This window comes from Tupaia chinensis, unplaced genomic scaffold (assembly GCF_000334495.1).
Source record: "Tupaia chinensis unplaced genomic scaffold, TupChi_1.0 Scaffold147665_1, whole genome shotgun sequence".
NCBI lineage: Eukaryota > Metazoa > Chordata > Mammalia > Scandentia > Tupaiidae > Tupaia > Tupaia belangeri.
In genome coordinates, this window is record NW_006207517.1 from 689792 (window position 1) to 712597 (window position 22806).

At 36.6% G+C, this 22806-nt stretch overlaps 1 pseudogene; it reads right to left on the reverse strand.

Annotated features, from left to right (window-relative positions):
- Positions 1-20232: 20232 nt before the first annotated feature.
- On the reverse strand, positions 20233-20769 carry LOC102470872 (NADH dehydrogenase [ubiquinone] 1 beta subcomplex subunit 9-like; annotated as a pseudogene).
- Between the last annotated feature and the right edge of the window lie 2037 nt (positions 20770-22806).

Sequence of the window (22806 nt, forward strand, 5' to 3'; positions counted from 1 at the left end):
TCTCTGGGCTCTCACTAATTAAATGCAAATAAATATTTTTAAATTATCTGATCATTATTAAGATGCATAAAATAAGTCAAGCACGAAAAGTAAATGCCCATGATCATAGTTCTGGAAGCTAAAAAAGTAAAACTTGTATACGTGGAGGGGTAGAATGGTCCTTTCTAGGGCCTGAGAGGAGGGGAGACTAAGAAAAACATTAGGGGGATGTTGGTCAGATAGGGTACCATTTCAATGAGACAGGAGGAATGAGCTTTGAGATCTGTTGCACGGCAGGATGGCTGTGGTCAGTGATAATGTTCTTCTTATTTCAAAGTGGCTATCACAGTAAATTTTAAATGTCTTACCACAAAATTAAGCAAGTGAAGTGAATATGTTAATCATGTTATACTCATACATGAAAACATCACATTGTACCTCATTAATGTATACAACAAGTATGACATGCAAAACAATACGAACCAAAAATGACCTGGCTATTTTTTCCTTCTCATTGCTACAAATAAATTCACTTAGGAGATCTTCAGATGTTATTTTCATTTCGAAATATTTACTTTAACAAACCTTATAGGTTTACTTTGTTAAGCTGTATTTATGTATGTTATTGCCAAAAATAGGCCTAAGTGATTAAAAGTCTATCATTTCATAATTACAATTCTCTGTACTTGCCAGCTGGTCTCATCTTTTCACTTCAAATAAACATGGCATGATTTTTGTGAGCATTCAATTGAAACATGTACAAAATGAGCTGCTGTCAACAGTATCAAAAGATATTACTCTTTACATACTTCAACATATTCACAAAGCCACAATCATTTGATAAATGGTATTTGTCACTGGAAATTCTTTTAATATATTATACAGGTGTCCGATCTTAATCAAAGTGGTAGTTTTATTCTAATCAAGAGGAAAAGATGGATTTATTTAGAAATATAGAGAATTATTTTCTATAGTAAGTTTGTTATTTATTATTACCACAATTTATGCTTAATTTAGTTCGTTTTACAGAAGTACCAAGCTTTGAAAAATGTCAAGCGGTGTTTATAAATTTTAAAGTCCCTGCCTTTCATTACCATTGTCTGAAGTTTTCTTTTTTATGAAATCCTTTTGAACATGTCTCTACTTCAAAAATTATTTTACCTAATTTGTTTTATTTTGGTAAGTAAATTGTTCTGGATTTTCTTCATTTTTTTCTCACTTGCACTATGTACATACATATGTGTCATTTAGCCCTATGTTAAAGTTTAACATATAATTTATCATCTATGTGTGAGGTTTTTTTTACAGTACAGGTGATTTCAATTTGCTACTAGTTATATAAAAATGTATGTAATGTTTATGACAGAATATTTTTCTTTTTTTTTTCTTAGATTACCCCTTGCTTTTCTGGAGCAGTGTGGCTCTCAGGTATTCAAAGATGCCTTATACCTAAGAAAGGTCTCATTGTGTACATCCGGCCATTGAAATACTAATATGTTCATGGCATCGCTACTAAAACACTTAGAATGGATTGACTCTGTTGCCAGATTCCCTTTTGTTCTGTTTATTCTTTTTTTTTTTTTTTTCTTTGAGAGGTGTTTGCTATCGGGCGCATGTGCTCGCCAGAAAGTCAGAGAGAAACAGAGAGGTAGAAAGCGAGAAATCACCTCCCAGGGGGGATGGCCACGCTGCAATGCCTTTTCCTCCATTCTTGCAGGATGTTGGGTAAGCATGCACACTCAGTGTGAGTTTAAGCCACTGAGTCTGGGACTAGAACTGTGGTTGGCTACATGGGAGTCCAGCAACATAGCCACTATGCTAACTGCTGGTCCCTGTTCTGTTTATTCTTTATGCTTTTCTTCTTAGAATTTTGGTATGCTGGGTAATTTTTTTTTCAATGAAAAATATGAGGACTACCACAAATGTAATAGAAAATTAAAAGAATTTCAAGAATGTGATCATATCTAGTGATAGCACAGATTGGCTGAAATCTAGAATTTACTTTACCTTATAGAAAAGCAAACACTGGGACCAGAAGTTAGCGTGGTAGTTAAGGAGCAGGACTTCTACATGGCTTATCGTGATTTGAGTCCCAGAACTCAAAAAATGTGAAAGCACTAGTTTAGGAAAAAGAGAGCAATTCAGTGGTACACAACCCAAAGGAGTTTGTTTTGACTTGGTACATATAAAGTTATTCTTCCATTAAAATGATGTCAAAGAGATAATGTAATAAGTTTGAATAAATGATAATAAAGGTAATATAAACAGTAGTGGCTTGAAAATAATAAAAAAGTTTAATTATTCCAGGTGATCAAAAGTTGGACTATAGGGACAAGTAGATGGTGTAATGGCTATGTCACTGGATGCCCATGTTATCAACTGCGGTTTGAGTCCCGGACCCAGCAGTTTAAAACTCATGCTGGGCACAAGTGCATGCATGCTCAAGTTCCCTAGAGGAGAATGGAGGAAAAGAAGTTACGTCAGGGCTAACCCCTCTGGGAGGTAATATGTTTTTTTTTTTTTTTTTTTTGGAGACGTTTCTGCTATAGGGCACATGCACTCGCCAGACAGACAGAGAGACAGAAAGAAAGAAATCACCCCCCCCAAGGGCGATGGCCACGCCGCATCCCTTCTCCTCCATTCTCCCTTCAGGATCTTGGGCACACACGCACACGTGCCCAGCGTGAGTTTTAAGCCACCAGGTCCGGGACACGAACCGCAGTTGACTATGTGGGAGTCCAGCGACATAGCCATTACACTAACTGCTGGTCCCTAAGGGAGGTAATCTCTTGCTTTCTATATCTGTCTCTCTGGCAAGTGCATGTGCCCTATAGCAAAAATCTCTGTTAAAAAAAAAAAAAAGTTCAATTGCAATTGTGAACCAAATTTTTACAAATAATACTAAAGATCATTTAATGTTATGATAAAGAGGTTTATTTTGCCTTTGAATGCAAAAAAATACTATAAAAGACAAATCACTAATATACCTTACATTTTCAAGTTTTTATATAAAATATATTTGTATTTCCAAAATACAAAGAAAAAAATATTTGCAGTATGTAAATCATTAAAATTTGACAATAGGAACCAGCAGGTGGCATGGTGGTTAAGGTGCTGGACACTCCCACATGGCTGACCACAGTTCTAGTTCCAGATCTGGTGGCTTGCTTTCTCACTTTCTCTCTCTCTCTCTCTCTCTCTCTCTGTCTCTTTTTGGTTAAATTAAAAAAAGGAAAATGAAAAAATAAAATTAAATTTTAAAATATTTGATAATAAATATAAAAGGTACAAAAATATTGGGGCCAGCCAGTGGTGTGGTGGTTAAAGTAGCTGAGCCACATGGTCAACTGTGTGGTTTGAGTTCCAGGATTAGCAGCTTGAAGAACACTAGAGAGGAGAAGGGACTGTGGCATTACCATTCCCCCAGGGAAGTGATTTCTCACTTTCCCTCTCTGTGTCTTTTTGGCAAGTGCACACACTTCATAGAAACACTAAATAAGCACATGCCCTAGAGCAAAAACTAAATAATAATAATAATAATAATAATAATAATAATGTACTTGAAAATGTAAATATATATAAATGTAAGTTAGTGAAGTTGAAAACTTCTTTAGAGAGTTAAAGCATGAGTTCTTAATTTTGAATATGCATATAACACATGCATACATTATGTATACATATAATTAAATATATGTATTATGTATATACACATATATATCTTCAAGACATGTAAAAATTGGGACAAACAGCGTAATGGCTATTTCGATGGACTCCCATGTAGTCAACAACGGTTCGAGTCCCAGACCTGGTGGCTTAAACTCACGCCATGCACATGTGCATGCATGCCCAAGATCCCCAGAGGAGAATGGAGGAGAAGGGATTGTGGTGTGGCCATCCCCCCTGTGGGGGTGATTTCTTGCTTTCTGTCTCTCTGTCTCTGTCTTTCTGGCAAGTGCACATGCCCCATGGCAAAAACCTCTCAAAAAAAAAAAAAAGGAGACATGGAAATAAATGATAAAACTTTATGCATAATTATAGATTTGTATCTATGTTATTTTTTGCACTTTTATTTTCACTCTGTTGATACTCTAAAAATTAAGGGAGTATTACTCAATTAAACTTCTATTACATTGATTCATGTTTCTCCATAGTATGATTATTCTTCTCCACTTCTGTGGTCATTTTTAATTTGACAATGGTTATTTTTATCTACTTGAATGATTCCTAGACTTAGACTATTCCTATTCTCTTTATGAATGCATTCATGTTGAGAACTAAAATTAGATCTTTCCTATGTTTCTTCTAATTCTTGAAATACCTCTTTTTATTGACAGCTATTTATCTCATTCATAAGAATTTTCTATATTGATTTCATTTTTAGAGTGATATTTATACTTGATGAGTATTAGAATGGAAAATGCATTCTCTCTCATATTCTCTGGGTCTCCAAATATTTCAAGTCGAGATAAGGAAGAAAAGTAGAGTTTTATATTTATTATACTTTAAATATTCAGATGGAGATATCTACCCATAAATCCGTGAAGCAAGCCAGTCTGAAGTTTAGCAGTACTGAAACCATTTTGAAATTAAGGAAACCCTGTAAGGAGAACAATCTTATCGAATGCTAAGCCATAGAGATATCTGTTTGAGGAATAGTTACATGAGAAACCAGGGATGAATATTTAAAATTAAAAAAAAATCAGAATAATAACTCAGGAGTAAGCAATTGACCTTGACTGTAGAGAGAGGAATGACTTTCACCTTCTTGTATCTCATATCTATAAATACTGAGCACTGACTGAACTTCCTCAAACAGTTTGATGGCATTCAGCCACTCACTGTGACAAGATATAAAAATTAACTCCCTTCTCTGCAGTCTCTGCCTCTCTTTTCATTGACCACAAGCAGAAGCAGTTGAACTTAGTTGTCAGGTAACACTGAGAGTTGCTCATGGCAAGTATACAACCAGATTTTTGGTAGTTCCTTCCATCAATATTCCCAACCTCTGTTATCTCGACAACTACTCTTGCTATTAGTGCTTCTACAGTAACAAGAAAAACATCATGTATTAAGCACTTACTAAAAATATTAATTAATTTTGTATCTTCCACATATATATATTTTTTAATTCTCCTAACCCAATTGTTCTCGGTTTTGCCTGCACATTAGACTCTCCCATGGAGCTTAAAAAATAGTAGTGCTTCTGACCGTTCCTAGACAATTATATAAGAAACTCCAGAGGTATTTTTGAAAAAAGTTGCCTTGCAATCCTACAACACAACATTAATTAATTTCCCTTCGAAAAATGTATTTTTATCTCCATTTACACTTTCAGATTTTAAGACCAAAGGAGGGTTCTCAAAAGTATAAATGATTTACCAAGATAATATCATTTGCGAGTATGGGATCAACCCTCTCCTTCACTTTGAGTCTCCAGTTAGACTTAACTACCAAATTGTGTTCCATCGTGTAGTTTAGAGCAGAGATGATTTATCTCTGTTAATTCTTCTTCTGGTATGATCATCTGTGGTGTGATTCAGGTGTAGGTACCAGACAGTTCCCCCCCACTCTTCTTTTCTTTTTCTTTTTTTGAGAGATTTTTTGCTATAGAACACATACACTTGCGAAAGAGAGAGAGAGAGAGAGAGAGAGAGAGAGAGAGAGAGAGAGAGAAACAGAGAAAGAGAAACAGAGAGGCAGAAAGCAGTAAATCACCCGCTGAGGGAGATGGCCACACCACATCCTTCTCCTTCATTTTCCTGTTAGGATTTTGAGCATGCACGCACACGTGCCTCACGTGAGTTTTAAGCCACCTGGTCCAAGACTCGAACCACAGTTGACTACGTGGGAGTCCAGCGACATAATCATTATACCATCTGCTAGTCCCAGGGAGATGCCTTCTTAATGTCCCTCTTTCTCTCTCTCTGGTGAGCACACACACACTCAACAAAATTTAAACAAAAATAAAAAAATAAATATCCCTCCTTTGAAAGGGGAACATGGAGGTACTAGTTTTTAGTACCCACAAAGTTCTAATTTGAAAATATGAGAAATTATTGCTTGTTTTATTATGTTGGGCTTATGCAATTACTAAGAGATTAGCCTGGTTCAGTTTTGCTTAAGTATAGCAAAGAGAAATCCATAAACGAGCAATTAAAACCTAATAGATAGTATTGAATATTCTCTAAGAACATTATATCAGATGATGTATTTAAATATTTGTTGTTCTACAAGCATGATATATGTACTAACTTGTAATATGACTTTTTTTTTGTGATTCTCCTTTATTTGGGAACTTAGAATGTTTATAATTGTGTACAGCAAAAACTAGTAAATGTGGAAATTTTGAAATGTGAATAAATCTAGTAAAGACAACTGAGTTTCTCTTTCTAAATGTAATGGGATACTGGTTTACCTAATGAGAGATCAACATTCACACTTGAATGCTCTGAAATATAAACACCATTCTTTCCTTTTGAAATAAAATTTTAGCCAAGAATAATTTCCATCACTTTCTCCATTGAATTAAATATGTTGTAATACTTACTCATTTGTATGGGACAACTATATAATCACTGGCAAGAACTTCGATAAAGAGCTTCTAGGATAAATGATTCTATCTGGATTTACTGGACACATACACTTTGAGCAATGCTATCTGTACACTGCAGACACTCGCTGGTTCAATCTCAGTGGCAAAGTATATGAGAGGAAAGACTGGATATAAAGGTAATATCCTCCCTAACTTAATCAGTCTTCCATGGTGAACGGCTAAGCTTGTAACTGCTATTCTGAAAGATGTTCATTAAGGTTTCTGAAGTGTCCTTCACCTTGCAGGAGACAGGCCAGTTTATCGGATTGCTTAAATTAGCAGGCAGGATGTTCTCTGCAATACCTTTTAACTGAAGCTCAGTGTACTTACTCTCTGCCAGCGAGCGGCTGTATTGTGATAGTGAAATATGCTTTTTATATTTGAAATCCAGGGACACTTTTATATTTTAGTTTATAAAACTACCTAGGTCATACTATGGGATGCTTATGCTATTTTAGGGGTACTCGTTTTCATATGGCTCTATGGCACTAAAACCAGAAACAAGTAGAGAAGAATTTTGATATTCCTAAGTCTGGATTTTTTAAAAGAAATTATCAAAAAGGACTATATCTACCAGCATTAATCTAAAAATCTAAAGGATAGCACAATTTGGCATATGAAATTTTACTTTTAGGGTAAAGGAGCTTTACGAATGTATATCCAAATGTATATCCAAATGTACAAACGTACAAAGAAGAAATGGAGAATAATTAAAGGTTCAGCTTTTTCTTTTTAGATTTTTGCCATAAGGTACATGTGCTCGCTGGAGAAAGAGAAAGACAGAGGAAAGGGAAGTAAGAAATCCCCCCCCCTCAGGGAGGATGACCCTACTGCAATCCCTTCTCCATTCTCTCCTCAGAATTGTGGGCACACATACACATGTGCCTATCTTGATTTTGAAGCCTCTGGGTATAGGACTCAGACCGTGGTTGGCTATGTGGGAATCTAGTGCCTTAACCACCATGCCACCTACTGGCTCCAAGATTCACCTGTACAATACAACAGCAGGCAGCTGTTGGTTACACTACCTGAGATAAAATATAGTCGTATTATAGTTGCTCTTAGAAAGTCAAGAATGTGTCCTAAGCTGTCCTCTGCTAAGCTCACTAGTGTGGCATTCTTTCAGCAATGCCTCCATTCATTAACAATTCTTCAGTGTTTTTTGTCCTGGACACTGGCCAGCATGGGGAATTGAAAAGGATACTGGTGCACACATTCTGTTCATAGTGAGGCTAAGAAAAAAGGTGAGAGGATTGATACTATTTTCCCAGGAGATTGATCACTTCTTAAGTTACAGCCTTCCTTATTGACTTGTTCTCCATAATAATCCATTTTACTATAAGAAGTAGACAGTTATTGTGTTGAAAAACATAAATTCTGGGGCTTTTTGTGGTTGTATGTTTGAATCACAGCTCTGCAAATTCCTAATTGTGTAATATGGAGAATTTTATTAAAGCTGTATGTTAAAAGCCCTGTCAACCCCCAACTTTAGATAAACATTGCCTGTTTTTCCATCTTTTCATCTTTAGTAGGTTAGTTATTAAGCTCATTAAAGAATAATTTAATTAATTTTAAATACCTACAAAGTCAAAAAGTCAGAGGAAAATATGTGATAAATCATAAATAATGGTAATTTTACTGAACACCAGTTACTATATATGTTGAATATAATAAAAAAAGTCATTTTATTACTTTTATTCAATAACTATAAGGGCAAGTATTTTTATTCATATTTACAAATAGGTCAAGTTTACATTCTTTTGAAGTAGTACTACAATTGGAAATTTTTCTTACATTTTTGAAAAATGCTCTGTGTTACTTATGTCAAATGTGAAATTATGAGTTCATACTTAAATTATGAAGAGAAATAATATTTGGGTTTAAAATAATTTATTATAAATTCAAAATGCACATTCATTAAAACACTGATCTTAGATATGTAGAATTGTTTTGAATATATTTTGCAACATGGAGTAATTCCTATTACTAAAGGAATTCATTTTCCTGCTCTGTTTTAATTTATGTTTTTAAGATAATTTATATTTTTAATCTTTTTTTTTAATTTACTTTTTATTTCAAGTTCTTCATACATTCAATCATGTTATTTAGCTTGCAAAGTGAATATTCCAACATGTGTACATTTCTCCCTAGTCCAGTTGATAATAATATAAAGTATCTTTGACAGATAATACCCCATTTCTTTTGCCCATTAGTGCTTTGTGTCGCTGTTTTTCCTCTAAATGTCCTTCCTCAGACTATACTCTTTCACCCACCCTCTTCTCCCAGTATATCTGGTATTCATAATCATTTACTGTGTTTCTATATCCTTTAATCAATCAGTTACAGTCATAGAGTGTGGACACTCAGTATATATTAAGTGGGGACATACAATGGCTCTCCATAGCCTGGTTTGCTTCACTCAGCAGTAAAACTTCCATATTCATTCACTTTCTGTCAAAAGCCAGAGTCTTGTTTTTTGGCTATTAGTATGACATCTTTAGAGAGTGTTTTTTTTTCAACTCATTTTCCCATCTTTTAATAGGGTTGATTATCTTTTCTCGGAACAACTACTTAATTTTCTTGTGTATTCTGGTTATCAGTACGTTATCTGATGCATAGTTTACAAAACTATTTTCCCATGCTGAAGGCTGTGGATTCACACTAATTACTGTGACTTTTGCCACACTAAAACTTCTTAGTCTGATGTAATCCCATTTGTCTATTTTGGGGATTATTGACTGTGCTTTGCAGGTCTTATTTAGGAATTCTTTGCCTCTCCCAATGCCTCCCAGAGTTTCTCCAGTGTTTTCTAGGAGGAGTTTTATATTTTGAGGTCTTATGTTTAGATCTTTGATACACCTTGAGTTGATTTGATTGCCTTTTATCCCTTTATTTCTGGCTGTTCATTCTTAAGTTTTCCTGGAACAGTACTCTCTTCAGAGTTTCTTTTTTTTTTTTTTTTTTCTTTGAGAGGTTTTTGCCATAGGGCACATGTGCTCGCCAGACAGACAGAGAGACAGAAAGCGAGAAATCACCCCCCAGGGGGGATGGTCACGCCGCAATCCCTTCTCCTCCATTCTCCTCTTGGGATCTTGGGCACGCACGCACACGTACCCAGTGTGGGTTTTTAACCACCAGGTCTGGGACACGAACCGTGGTCGACCACGTGGGAGTCCAGCGACATAGCCATTACACTAACTGCTGGTCCCTCTTCAGAGTTTCTTGAAGAGCTGGTCTGGTGTTGGAAAATTCTTTCAGGTTTTATTTGAGAAGATTTTAATGTTCTTTTCCCATATGAAGGATAATCTTGCAGGATATAATAATCTTGGTTGAAATTGTTTCTCTCTTAACACTTTCAATATGTCTTCCCATTCTTGCCTTGCTTGCATTGTTTCTGTTGAGAGGTCCAGTGTTAGCCTGATGGTATGACCTTTGTATGTCACTTATTGTTTCTCTCTTTGCAGTTTTAGTATATTGTCTTTATTTGTGGTCTTGGCCAGTCTGGCTAAGATGTGCCTTGGAGAAGATCTTCTTGGGTTGATTCTATTTGGGGTCCTTTGTATTTCTTGGGTCTGGATGTTTAAGTGCCTCTCTAGACTTGGGACATTTTCCTCCAGGATTTCATGGAGTAGATTTTCTGTGCCCTTATTAGCTACTTCAGCTTCTGGGATACCAATTATTCAGGTGTTTGGGCATCAAATAGAATCTAGTATTTCTCATATATTATTCTCATGTTTCTTTTTTTTATTTTCTCTCTTTTTTTTTTCTAGGTCAGAGTTTTTAATCTTCTATGTCAGAGATTCGATCTTCAGCATGGTCTAATTGACTTAATAATTTCAAGAGAGTTTTTGATTCCCTGTATTATAGACTTCATCTCTAATAGTTCCTCCTGATAGTTTCTTAGAGTGTCCATTTCTTCTTTCATGTCATGGAAGGATTTTCTAATCTCCTGTAGTTTGTTGTCTCTTTTCTGTTGCAACTCAGAGCATTTCATCACCATGAATGTTCTAAATTAATTCTCTGACATTTTAGTAACTTCCTCTGTTTTTTTTTTTTTTTTCTTTTTTTGAGAGATGGAGGGGAGTTACTGTGTTCTTTGGATGGAGACATATTTCCTAGTTTATTCAGACCTGAAGATCTTCTATATCTAGCCATTGGAAGATATATTCGATTTTGAATACCTCTTAGGAGAATGTTTCTTTGACTAGGAGCAAGTGTGTTTCCCTTTCACTGTGGACTGATGTGTATCAAAGTCTCTATTCTGTTGTTTTTAACAATGTGGTCTCAGAAGGAGTATTCTATTCGGGTGTCTGAAGAGCAGTATCTCCTTTTTTGCAGGTGGTTCAGTAAAAGAAATGATTACAGGAATCTTACAATTGTAGAGTATTTCAGAACTGTGATTCTAGACCTTTCTATTCACTTTGGAAGGGTGGAGGAAGGGGAGGAGAGGACAATATGAGGGAAGAAAGTATGAAGGAGAATAAAGAAAAAATCGTATGCTGGGTGCTATTGTGGTGCGCAATTTTGCCACTGGACTGGAAATGGAACTGGGATGCTGCTGGTGAGTGACAGCAGGCCCATCTGTGGGGCAAGGAGGAGTAAGAAATTAACAAAAGAAAGAAGAACAGCAAATTACCTGCCTACCTTTCTGAAGGAGAGCCCTGTGGGTTAGGGGAGCTAACTGGAGCTGGGGCTGGGGCCAGTGGTGGCCCTGCCTCAAAGTCCCTTGCTGGCCATGGGACTGAAGATAGAACTAGGGCACTGCTGGTGAGCAAGTGGAGGACAGTCTTGGTAATTTATATTTTTAAGAAGAGAAAACAATTATTGAAAATGTTATAAATATTATCAAAAATAGCATTTTTAATGTTAGAAATGTCTACAATTTATATACAGGATATGTATTTCATGAGTATTTTAAGGAAAGAAAACTGAAATATTACTATTTAAGTAATGTTGATTTTATATTAACAATCCATAAAATGATATATTCTGGGATACACGTTTTATTCTTAATTAGAGAGTAAGATTTTTATATGTTAAGATTAAAATGTTTGTTGTTGTTTTTCTTTCTTTCTTTTTTTTAGATTTTTGATATAGGGCTCATGTGTTCACCGGAGAGACAGAGAGAGAGGGAAAGTGAGAAATCATCTCCCAGGAGGGATGACCTTGCTGTAATCCTTTCTCATCCACTTTCTTCTTGGAATTTTAGGTTCAGCCACATGCACCTAGAGTGTTTTTCAAGCTGCAGGGTCTAGGACTCAGACTATGGAGTTAGCCATAGGGCATCCACCACCTTAATCACCATGCCACCTGCTGCCCCCACCCAGAAAATACATTTTTATAGCAAGCTAAAAATTTTCAAATAAACATCAAAAATTTAAAAATGATTTGTCTACTATTTACATCATAATGTGCTTAGTTTTATTTTCCAAAAAGTACGAGATTATTTATTGAAGTATATCCTATATCAGAGCCAATGCTACTATCTAAATGCTTACTTTCTTGATACATGATGTATTGGTTTTAAAAAGTCTATATTTTGTGCAATTTTTTATAAAATTCTTCAAATGTGGTACAACAAAAATAGAAAATCAAATTTTTATCAAAATTGTATCCCATAGAGTGCTTTTTCTTTAGGCCAACAAGTGGCATAGTGCTTAAGGCACTGGACTCCTACATGATTGACCACGATTTGAGTTCTAGAGCTGGTGGCTTGAAACTTACACCAGGCCCTTGTGTGTGTGTGCCCAAAACCCAAGAGGAGAATGGAGAAGAGATTGTGGCATGGCCAGCCCCCTTGGAGGGCAATGTCTCCTTTTCTGTCTCTCTTTCTCTCCAATGAGTGCATGCACCCTATAGCAAAAATCTCTATCTCTCAAAAAGAATTGTATTCCAGAATATACCACTTTATGGATTGTTAATATAAAGATCAAAATTACTTAAATTATCTGTATGCTATTTCAATTTTCTTTCTATAAAACATTCATGAAATACAATCCTACATAAATTGTAGACATTTCTAACATTAAAGAAAATGCTATTTTTGTTAATATTGATAACATATTTCTATTTTAAAGAGAACTTCCATATTTTAACATTTCCTTTACAAGTCTTAAGTGGGAAAACACCTTATGGAAGCTAAAGCTGACAGTAATGTACAAACAATAGTATCACTGAAGAAACAACTTAATGGCATTTGGGTTATTATGTGTAACATATTCATACTATTATATTTAATAAATTTTACTGGGAAATTCTTATATGAACAATGCTACATATATATTTAAGATAAATATAAATTTGATTTGTAATAGTTTACCATACTTATAACAAAACCCCCAACAAGATGATGATTAGAGCAACATAAAATCAGGGATACTTGTGATACATTAACACAGTGGTAAAATTCATACCTCTGCAAGGCAGACCCACATGTGAAGGTTTACAGTTTGAGCCCAGAGACCTCCATGAGTACACAGTGAAAGTGTGTGCTCACGATCTGTATCTAACTGAAGGCTGAGGGTTGGATTGTGATATCAGCACTATTGAGGGCAATGACTGCCTGTCTGTCTCTGTCTCTATCTATGTGTATATCTCTGACTCATGTTAGAAATATATGAGTTGGGAACCAGCAGTTAGCATAATGGCTATGTCACCAGACTCCCACATCATCGACTGCGGTTCACTTCCCGGACCCGGTGGCGTAGAACTCACGCTGGGCACGTGTGCATGAGTGCCCAAGATCCCAAGAGGAGAATGGAGGAGAAGGGATTGTGGCATGACCATCCCCGCTGGGGGGGGGATTTCACTGTTTATGTCTCTATGTCTCTCTGGCTGTCTCTGGCGAGCACACATGCCCTATAGCGAAAACCTCTCCAAAAAAAAAAAAATATGAGTTAATTTTGAATTTTGATTTGCTCACATGCCCAAAATCGTGAGAGGAGGATGGAGGAGAAGGGATTGTGGTGTGACCATGCACCTGGAGGATGATTTCTCACTTTCCTTCTTTCTCTCTCTTTCTCTTTCCAGAAATGACTCATGTTTTATGGCAAAAACCTAAAGAAAAAAAATCAGGGTGCTCTATAATGGTATTACCAAAATGATAAAAGTCAATTCAGAATAATATCTGAGAAATTATTAGCACAAAAATTCAGGTAAATGAAAGTTAGTTATAAATTGAAGTAAATCTAAGGATGCAGTATAAAAGTGACCTCTGAATAAAATAAAGTTGGAGGAGTCCGACCCAGTAGGGCCCCAGGATTTGTCTTGAGCTTTTGACCTCTACCTCTTAGGTTGGGTCAGCACGTTGGCAAGGCCGCTGCTGTGTACCCCCCCTGACCTAGGAATAAGACTTAGGTTGAATTAGCATGTCAGCAAGGGTGCTTGCTATTTGCTCCTGAAACTGTGGTAGCCTTGTTGGGAAGCGACCCCCCTCTGACTCCCCAATATATTACTATAAAAGAATTACATAGGTCTCTTATACATCCTGAGTATATGATAAAATTTTCCAGGAAGTCCCCGACCACTCCCCTTTGCTCTGACCACCTACTGTTAATTACAATGCTTTACTCCGGACAGTCACAATAGAGTGGGTAATGAAGTCACATCTAGGCAGACATCTTCTTGACCTTTGGGAGGCCTGTCAAGATACATTTAACATAAGCTTAAGAATAATCTTTTAGGCCGTAAAGGGCCCAGGGCACTCCCGCCCCACTATGGCTAATGTTCTAACAGAATGCATAGCAGTGGCGCCACAGGCACAATAGAATGTTTTAAGTATGCCACAAGCTCACCTTAAAGTTCTTCATTAACTTGTTAGTCACTTTACCGCCAGTTGAAAAAGCTGTCCCTGCCCTTACCTAGTAAATAGTAGTTTTACCCCTTTTAAGATATATTAGGATTCCTTGAAGTAAGTTTTAGATCCCTATAAAATTATGTAAGTTCTATTCTTTATTAAAACCCATAAGAACTAATATCTATACTTGAGATTTTCTTTTCTCAATATTGTGCTTGGTAATCACAAGATGGCTGCTGCACCACATCAGCTGATAATTATCTCTGTTTGCTGGAGCCTGCTTTCCTGAAACTGCATTCCATGAAGACACCTACATCAAACGAACAATTGCGGAACTACACTAGACCCACCTTTAATCCAACCCTGAATGGAACCCATGTTCTCTATTGTTAAAACTTTATGAGCTGATAATTAGAACATGTAGCCCCTCACCCATTTACTTGCATGTAACACATTTTCAATAAAAAGGCACAATAATTCCAATCAGTGGTCACTCTTCAGAGAGCTACCTCTGAAGGGTGTCTGACTCAGGATGTGCATGAAAAGGCACTGAGACCTTTGTCTTCTGTTCACCTGCGCCACCTCCGACGAGTCAACCCACCCCCACCGAGGCTGGACTCCGGCATAAAGTAGTTGACAGCATTCAGAAAATGAATTAAAAACAATGCTATCTATCTCAAGCCAATGTGGAATCATGAGACTACTGATATCTATTTTTATGATATCAGAATTGGTATAACAAGCTAACAGTAAACTTTTGAAAACAGCTAATTCCTGAGACCAGCAGATGGCATGGTGGGTAAGGTGCTGGATTCCCACATGACCAACCATGATTCAAGTACGGACATGGTGGCTTGAAAATCACACCAGGCACATGTGCATGTATGCCCCATATCCTAAGAAGAGAGTGGAGGAGAAAGGATTGCAGTGTTGCCATCTCCCCTATGGGATGATTTCTTACTTTCCTTGTCCCTGTCTCTGTCTCTCTCTGGAGAGCACCCATGCCCTGTGACAAAAGCCTGAAAAAAAAGGCTTATACACTATCCTGATTCATGACATGGTGTGAATTATGGAATTATCAACTCGAGAAATTTACCCAAATATGTATCTTTTGTAGATCTAAGGTATGTTCATTGACCTTTTGAGCCACTGGTACAGAGCAATGTGGGAAAACAAAAAAAAGATATATCATCAAGTAAGACAAAATAATAAGGAAATTATTAGATATTCCAGAATTGTTCCAGCTGAGTAGCCACACTACACCTTTTGTAGTAATTCTGAATTAAAATGGTGAATGCAAATATTTCTATTGTGTTCATATTCTTTACTCATTAGCATTTTTAATTTTTTGAATAAATATAAATTCAATTTTAGTTTAAAAGATTAGCCAAATAAAACTATCTTGAAAAGGCTTTACAGAATTTATAATGAAAATTATCTTATTAAATATTAAATCAGTATTTTTATAGATTTACATCACATTAGATGGAATATATATCTCCATGAAGCTTTCCCTAAACCTTCTTTCTGTTCACTGACTAGAACCTCTTCCTTCCCTCTTTATGAATCACCATAATTCTATTATAAATCTTATTATTTTTTGTGCATACAAGTTAATAATATCACAAGCTATCTTCCTTTTTCTCTTCTTTCCCTTCTTACTTTTTTTATTTCTAGAGGGTACATGCACTTGCCAAAGAGAGAGAAAAACATCCCACAATAGGGCTTAGTCATGCCACCTTTTTTTCTCCCCTTTAGTCTTCCATTTCATCAGGGTCCCGGGCCTGCATGCACACACAGCCAGTGTTCTCAAGCTCCCAGATCAGGATTCAAACCACTGATAGCTATGTGGGACCCAGCTCCCTACGCACAGTGCTTAACCACTGCACTACAGCACCAGCCCAGTTTGTATTAGTGTATGTGCAGTGCAAGACACTGAAACGACCTCACTAGAGCGGAATTAACTTCATAAGTGATAAATAGAAAAGGTTGTTTAAATGCAACATTTTGATCATTGTTTTAAATGTAACTTTTGGAAAAGAAAAAAAAGGTAGTAATATCAGAGCAAGGAAAAACAGTTAAAAAATCAATAGTAAAAGTTGGCCACTTTCATCTCAAATGTAACTTAATAAGTTTAAATTAGTTTCCTGAAAAATAAAGAACAACGTTTTGAGGACATGAAGTAAAAATACACCAGTGTCCATTTGACTCCTCACTAATCTGAGAATATAAAGGATTTTACAAGATAAAAGAATACCCTTTTCTTTAAATCAATATGCTTTTATTTTAAGCTTTAAAAAAAAAAAAAAAAACACTTTAGATTTGCTGAAATGTTGCCAAAATCTTCAATGAATCCCATACATCCTTTACTTGCTTTTTCAGTGTTACATAACTATGGTATGTTTATCAATGAATTAATTAATATTACTACAATATCATTAACTGAGTTATAAACTTTTTTTAATTTCACCAAATTCCCTATGAGTGTCATTTTTTCTACTCTAGTGTGCAAACTTGAGTACTGCCCTTAGCTGTTTGGTAAGCGGTAGTGGAAATTAGTCTCTTTTGTTTCTTTCGGTCTATGAATTTCTTAGTCTTTCACTGTTTTTTTCTGACTTTGACACTTTTGGTATCACTCATTGAATATTTTGCATCAATTCCATTATTTGGATTTATCATTTTTTTTGATTAGCCCAAGCATTTATTAGGGTAACTTATGTAGAGAGCAAGACTTGACCCAAATATGTCATAGCAAGGTGGTCAGGTTAGAGTTGATATGAGCATTTGTGGAATTTAGTTCAAGAATGAGGCTAGTTGCTATGTGTTTAGTAACATGGTTAATATCTTAGTTATATTTTGTTTTGTTTTGATTTGATTTTGTGGATTTATCATTTGTTATGATAGACTTGGGTTTGGAGGTTTTTTGAATTCCATATAGCTTAATTATTCTTCTCAATTAAACAGTATTAATAGGGGTATGATGTCAAGATGAATGCTAGCAGTGATTAATGGTATGATTAAGAAGGTCTATGGTTTGAATGTATTTGTCCCTCTGAAATTCATGTTAGAACTTAAACCTCAAAGCGATGGTTTCAAAAGATAGGACCCTTAGGAAGTGATTAGATCATGAGAACTTTGCATTTGTAAATAGGATAAAAATGGCGCTAAACTCCCACATGGCCTGCAATGGCTTGAGTCCCAGAACTGAAAGCTTGCTTTCCCACTTTCCCTCTCTCTCTCCACCTCTCTGGTCAAATAATAATAATAATAATAATAATAATAATAGATAAAATTAAATTAAATAATTCTTTAAAAAAAGATTGAGGAAGTGAGTTTGCCACTTTAATCCCTCCATCTCTTTTGCTATATGGTCACAATGTTTGTCCTCTCCAAAGAGTGCAGCAAGGAGGTGCCACCTTTGAGACAGAGATTAGCCTTTGACAGACAACCGATTTGTTGGTGCTGTCATCTTGAACTTCTATTCTCCAGAACCACAAGAAAAAACTTCTGTTTTTTACAAATTACTTGGTATTAAATATGTGTTACTACAGCACAAATAGATTAAGATAGAAAGTGTCTCCGAGGTTACTCTTTTTCCCTTTCCATAAATGTGTATGTGTTCACATGTTTCATATATGTGTATATGTATTATTGCATATAATATAAAAATCCATAGATATACACACTCATCTATACAATTGTACAGCCATGACAAGTGTGTCAATATGTCCAGCTCGTTCCTCAGGGAGAAAATTAAGTTCCCACTCTTTACAGAGGGATGAGCAAAGACTATAACTAGGCTCAGCCATGGTGGTGTGGGTGTAACAGCACCAATACACAATGCAGGGACCATATTGGAAGGCCTAGGGTTCATATCCTGCATGGACTCAAACACATCTCCTGGAAGACTGAGGAAAATTTACAGTGTGGCAAGACTCTGTTGGGTGTCTGGTCTCTTTCTCTCTCTCTCATGAAGAAAAATAAACAAATAAACCTAAAAAGAGGAACAAAGGTAAAAACAAGTTATAAAAATATGTTAAAATGTGAACATATATTAAAACAAACTTAGTGAATAATAAATATTATGTGGGGATGCTATAAAAACTATGCAGATATTTTGTTTCTATTTCTTGTTCTACCCATTATTATTATTATTTGGGGGGTCTGGGAGACTGAGTACAGTATATGTTATTGATAAACAAGAGAATGTAGGTCTCCTTCTTTGGGATCCTGAAATAGAAACTATATTGATGAGAGTCATAGAATCTTGGAGGGTGGAGTTGGGGCAAGAGCGCCCCATCAATTAAGGGTCTTCCTCTTTCTCTTTCTCTCTTATTCTTTCTGAGTCCAGGAGATTCCTGGTTCTTGAAGTCCATATGGACCATAAGGGCCACGACACTACTGATGTATCCAAACATCCATCAATTTTTTAAAAAGAGTTTTTTGCCTTAGGGTGTGTGCAATCGAGAGATAGAGAAAGAGAGAGGCAGTGATAGGGAAAGTGAGAAATATCCCTTAGGGGGCATGGCCACATCACAATCCTTTCTCCTCCCTTATTCACTGGAGATCTTGGGCATACACAAATACGTGCCCAGCATGAGTTTCAAGCCGTCAGATCTGGGACCCAGACCACAGTCAGCCATGTGGGAGTCCAGTAACTTAACCACTACACCATCCACTGGCCCAAAATTCACTAATTTTAGCATGCAGCAATGATAGCTGAGGTATTTTGATCATGAATTCTGTCTCTGAGTTATCCAGTACTCTTGTATTTTGTTTTCCTTTGTTTGTATGCTGTACCATGTTAGGACATGCAGAACACTTGTTGATACTCGTGCTGTTTTGATGGGTCCAGGGAGGTACAGTTTCAGGTTGAAACCTGTGTGTGATTTTTTCCAGTCCTGATCATATGCATACTTTGAGAGCCTCACAAGAGAAAGCTGCTTTCCCCAAGCCACAGCTGGTACATTGCAGTCCCTTAGACAGTCAGTCAAGGAGTCCAGCCCTTCTGGATAGTCACGTGCATAGCAAATTTTATTCCCTGCCTCAGCACCCTCATCCTTATAACTCTTTTATCTCAGACTTTGGACAGAAAATTTTAAGTGCCTTTATTGAGATCTCCCTATAGGTGGGCCCTAGGGGAAAACCTGAAAACATTTTTCTCTACTTTAAGTACCCAGTTCTTCTGCACTCCTAACTTACTCCCTTAACCCTCCTTCTCACCCTAGGTCCATAAAACTGTTTGAGACTCCCTTGACGGTGAGACAAATCCCACATCTGAGCTGATGTACCTGGCCCTTGACCAGTGCATCTTCCCACGAGGATAAATGGAACAAGGGGAGTCAGCATTTTCTTAGGTTTTAGACGTTTGCTCATTCCGTTGTAATAAGTGATTGAGGATTAACTCTTTCATTTTGGGCTCGTCGATTTAATCAGCTACTCCAACAATTAATAGCCCTTCTCTTTTCCCTCCCAGCGAAGCTCTATCAGACATTCCCATTCTTTTGGCTTGCACTTCTTTTTTTAGCTCATTATGCATTTCCACCCCTTGGTATCAGCACTTTTTAAATTTTTTTTTTTTTTTTAGGTTTGGTTATTTATATAAGGGCAAATGTGTGTGTGTTCTGAAACTTATTTCACTTGCTTGTGGAAATACTGAGGTTCTTTCTCTTTTTTAAAAAAAGAATTATTTATTTAACTTTATTTATTCATTCATTTCATTTGATCAGAGAGAGACAGAGAAAGAGAGAGAAAGTGAGAAAGCAAGCCACCAAGTCCAAGATTTGAACTATGGTTGGCCATGTGGGAGTGAGTGTCCAGTGCCTTAACCACCACACCACCTGCTGGTCCCACTGAGGTTCTTTCTCTACATGGGCCGCTCCTGGAGTCTGGTCATGATATACTACCACAGTAGGGGCAAATCACCTTCCTTTTGCGCAGGGGACAAAGTTTCACTCTTGAGACCAGAAGGGGGTTTTCCTCACGCAGCTGCTGAATCTCTCACTCCAGTCTTTCCTTCCCAGCTTCATCCACTGCTCTCTCTTTGCAAAGTAGTCAGGATACATCGCCTTCTCAGAAGGATGCCAGTCTTCTCAGCACCACTCTGGAACCTTGTAGCACTGTACCTCTCGTAGGAGGTACCCCCAGGGGAGTCAGGGAAGATGTATGGCTGTGGGTGCTGGTTGTACCAGAATTCCTTCTCTGCCTATCTCAGCACCTGGGTAGCCTTCATCATATCCTTTTCATCTTTATGTTCATCAAATCGAGCTCTTAACAAGCAAGCAGAGTACCGATACTTGTCCCTGTGGATGCACCACGACTTGAGGTGGTGCAGTGCCCACTTATACAGGTGTATCACCTTCTGCTAGTGGGTCAGGTAGGCCCTCAGCACTGAGAATGACATGACAGCAGCTCACCTCAACCACTTCTTTATTGGGTTCTCATTTTACTCATTTTAAAAATATTTATTCTTATTGAAATAGAATAATTGTACATATTTTTGAAGTACAATGTAATTTTTCACCACAAGAACATAACATCTAATGACTAAATCAGGGCATTTAGCACATTCACTGTCTCGAATATTTGTTATCATTTTGTGTTGGAGACATTTAAAATCCTGTTAAGGCAATGTGAGCTAGACAGTAAATTGTCAACTATAGTTACCTTATTATACTGTATAACACTGGAAATTTCTTTTGTAAAAACATACTTGGAAACTAAAATCTAAGCATTGGGAATGTTCATTGCCATTTGTCAAGTGCTTCTAGGCACTTGAAGGAGGGAGGTGCAGCAGGTGGCATGGTACTTAAGGCATTGTACACCCTCATGGACAGCCGCAGTTCAAGACTCAGATCTGGTGGCTTGATATTCATGCCAAGTGTGTGTTCAAATTCCCTAGAAGAGAATGAAGGAGAAGGGTTTGCCATGCGGCCATCTCTACTTGTCGGTGATTTTTCACTCTTCCTCTCTCTGTCTCTCTCCAGTGAGCCCTTGTAACCCTGAGCAAAAACAAAAACAAAACAAATAACTAACAAAAACAAGAACTATATATGTATGCGTGTTAGCTCTTGAAAATCGTATATTCATAACTAGTTATTTATCTATCTGTGCATATATATGTGTTCATAGCCTTCTCTCTTACTCTAGCATCACTGGTGTTTATTCTATTATTTCTTTGCTTCTTCTCAGACAGTGAGAAATCTAAGATAATCAATTTGATTTTAAGAAGATTATCATATTCTTGGGACCAGCAGATGGTGTAATGTTTACATTGCTGAACTTCCATGTAGTCAAGCATGGTTCTAGTCCTGGACTCAGCAACTTAAACTTAGCAGCAGTCGCATGTGTGTGGGTGACCAAAATCCTGAGAGAAGAATGGAAGAGAGAGATTGCGGCATGGTCATCTTCCCTGGGGGGTAATTTCTCACTCTCTGTCTCTCTAGGTCTCTCTATAAAGTGCCTGTGCCCTATAGCAAACATCTCTCTAAATAATAATAATAATAATAAATAAGTTATCATATTCTTATTTTTTTTCAAACATACCCTTTAAAATAGACTTTCTCACTAAGACTGAGGGAACCATTTTGAGAATAGTATGGTGGATATACCATAGGTAGTGTTTGTTTATTTGAACTATTACAGTGCTGGCTCCAGGTCCTGGTGGTTGAGGCAGCCAGATCCCTCACGGCCAACATGCAGCTCAAATCCTAGACCTAGCAGCTTGAGAAACATGCTCAGCATGTTTAAATGCAAATAATTAGCTGGAAATATGATTTAATATCATGTATATAAAATAAAGAGTGTTTTTCAAGGAGTGATTAGACCAAGAAAATCTTCTCGCAACAACTCGAAGCATGAGATCATTATACTGCATTTCACAAAAGAGAAGATTATACTAAAGTAAACAAAACCAGCAGGATATTATCAAAGAACCATTCTGTGGCAAGGGAGTAAGTTCCTGCCCAATCACATTCTTCTTTTAATCAAGTAACCTAAAGACAGAAAGAAATTTTGTGTAACCCATTTTCTCATTTTTATTGTTTGGTTTATTAACTATCTTCCAGAAAACATATAAAGTCAGTGTCATTATTACAAACACATTAACCGTGGTCATCATTCTAGGCAAACACTGAAAGATAGTCATTCCATTAATTGCACAGCTTCCACTCACTGGTAAAGAGGATTTAAATTGATAAATCTAACTAAACACACGTTTATATGGAAGTGTATATAAATGTGAGATAGATGGATAGATAAATAGATAGATAAATAGAAATTTCTGACAGTAAGAGTAGAAGAGCTTTGTTCCATCCATTAACTGACATGAGATCACTACAGCAAGGCTCTCCAGTTTCTCTGACATTCTAATTCCCTCCATGCAAGATTCAAGATCAATACCAAAAGCAAAGATGAATAAAGAGCAAAAGTTGGAATTTAT